General features: G+C 34.0%; 1 pseudogene; it reads right to left on the bottom strand.

Annotated features, from left to right (window-relative positions):
- Nucleotides 1-503: 503 nt before the first annotated feature.
- Nucleotides 504-822, bottom strand: LOC141489338 (cytochrome b-c1 complex subunit 7 pseudogene; annotated as a pseudogene).
- Between the last annotated feature and the right edge of the window lie 1,943 nt (nt 823-2,765).

Here is a 2,765-nt window from a genome sequence, read left to right as displayed (position 1 = left end):
GTAATGTAACCTAAAAATGCGATTTATATAGAAACAGTGCTTATGGAAATTTTTTACCTCATAGAAAAAGGGGATGATGAGAATGAAAAGAATGACTGAATGAGAGTGATTCTAATAAATGTTTATGTAACTTTAAAGTATGTAAAAAGCACCGGCTTGAATTGTGTGTTGCTCTTACTATTTTACATATGAGGAAACTGAGGTACAGCTAAGTGAAATGATATTCCCTTGGTCATGTAAATAGCAAATGATAGCCAGGATTCAAACCCAGACCTTGGGATTCTAACTCCAGGAGCTCATGCTCCTTTCATTCAATTAAAGTACCAAATACTCAGTTGAAAACCATTAGTTTTCTTTTTTTATAGTCCATAAGTTCCTATGAGTCATTTATTTAAATTAAATAAATTTGCAGCACAGTTCCTCATATTTTGTACAACCATACTTATTAAAAGTACTTTGAGGACTAACATTGAAATTCTTTTTTGACATGATTACTTCTTATTCTATTCTTCTTTCTCTTTTCTTTCACGTATAACCTCCTACAAATATGGTTGAAGGTATAATTTGTCCTCTTCATATTTTGTCCACTGGTTTTTAAGCAAGATCTGTTGCCTCATAGTCAGGTCCAGAGTTCTCTTGATATGAAACATTCGATCATTATACAGATTCTTTGGAAGCATCCTTATGACCTCTTTAACATCTTCATCTTCATAAAGTGTGTCATTCTCACATTAACCCAAGTTTGTTGAATCCTGCAGCATTGTAATACCATTTTCGAAGACCCTGGAGCCATCGGCTTGATGCCACAGTTGGCACCCGCATTGCCATCTTGAGCCGTCTAGTTTTCTTTTTCTTTTTAAAAATGATTTCTTTTTTCCTGATTACATGCAAAAATAAGTATTAATATTCATTTTAAAAATTAATTTCAAGAATATTATTAGTTTTTCTCTAAGTAGACTATAAAATATCAAATATGAATTAACTTTTGAAAAGAGGAAGCCATATTTATATGTCATTTAAAAGATCAAGTTCTGCCCTACCCAAACCAATAATTTATTGGTAGAGATTGTTACAGCAGTCATTGCCACTCACTATATTTCTATCACCTGAATGTCAGAATATCCCAGTTGAAATAGTGAATAGTGCAAATGGTGAACACCAAAGGAAGTGAGATATGCAGAATTCCAAAATGTGAGATGCAAAGTGGTAAATATAATTTACAATGAATGAATGAATGTTAAGTGGCAAGTAGGGACATATGACTTGTAAGAATTTTAAAGTATTTAAATATTTCAAAATTTGATACTTTAATGCATCTGGAGATAAGAATTACATAAAAAAGGAAGTAGAAAACAGTATGAAAGGTGAAAAAAGAACTGAGCTAAGAATAAGAGAAGCAGATTCTAATACTGACTTTGCCATTTGTTACTTCTTTGGTTATGGCAAAATTCATTAACTTTCTTGGAAAAAAATGCATGAGGGGGAAAGAGCTAAAATGGCAAAGAGAAGCCAGGAAATTGCCCAAGTTCTCCATAGATTCCCTTTGAAACAACTTTAAAATTAATCTTCTAAAAACATTATGGAGTGACACAACCCACAAAAAGATGGAACGTAACAATTTTGTAGCTTAGAAGGACTTGTTTCACTTGGGCAAGCCTGTGGGAGACTCTGAGCCACAGCACAAATCAAAGTTCCTCAGTCCTGACTCAGGAACCTTAGTGGCACAGTAGACCATCTGTGAGGCCTCCAACTCCAGCTCAGAAGGAAAACTGCTAGCATCAAAACCAGGGCACAACAGGTGTGATTATATTGGGCTTCCCTAGTGCAGTGGGCAACCCACCAGCACCTGAGACCCCAGCACAGAAAGTCAATGATCAAGACCCTGCCCCCCATGTGAAAAGCTTGGGACAGTGCCCCCTATGCCCCACGAGCAGAAGTCAACTTTAAAAAGACACAAAATTGACTAAATCAGAAAAGACCATAGAAAACTATTATGGCAACAGCGAAGATCAAAACACAACTCAGAAGAGGACAACAATGTAAAAATGACTATATGTGAAGTCTCAAAAGGGAATATGTTTGTTCTGAAGATCAAAAAATTTTCTTGGAAGAGCTTAGAAAGGATTTTGTAAATCAGATAAGATAGGTAGAAGAAACATTGGGAAAATAAATGATAGTTAATACAAGAGAGGATCAACAGTCTGGAAAAGGAAGGACAAAAACTGACTGAAGAACACAATTCCTAAAAAAAAAAAAATACAATTGGCCAAAGAAAGCAACTTAAAATGTAGAAAAGGCCAAATAGTAAAAGAGATACAAAAACTAACCAGAGAAACTAATTCCTTAAAAATAGACTTGAATAAATGGAAGCTAATGATGCCATAAGATAGCAAGAATCAGTCCAACATAATCAAAGGAATGAAAAAAATGGAAGAAAATATAAAGTAATTCAATAGAAAAACAACCAACCCGGAAAATAAATCCAGGAATGATAGTTTAATAATTATTGGACTATCTGAAAATTATAACCAAAAAAAATAGCCTGGACAGAATCTTTAAAGAAATCATCAGGAAAAGTGTTGTGATGTTGTAGAACCAGAAGGTAAAATAGTTAATGAAAGAATTCATTGATCACCTCCTAAAAAAAAGAGATTCCAAAATGAAAACTCCAAGAATATTGCAGCCCAATTATAGCATTATCAGATCAAGGATAAAATACTACAAACAGTCAGAAAAGGACCAATTCAAATACTGAGAAGCCACAG

Source organism: Macrotis lagotis, chromosome 5, assembly GCF_037893015.1.
Source record: "Macrotis lagotis isolate mMagLag1 chromosome 5, bilby.v1.9.chrom.fasta, whole genome shotgun sequence".
Lineage (NCBI taxonomy): Eukaryota > Metazoa > Chordata > Mammalia > Peramelemorphia > Peramelidae > Macrotis > Macrotis lagotis.
Note: the sequence above shows the minus strand (reverse complement) of the source record. Positions and strands in the feature narration are given on the sequence as shown.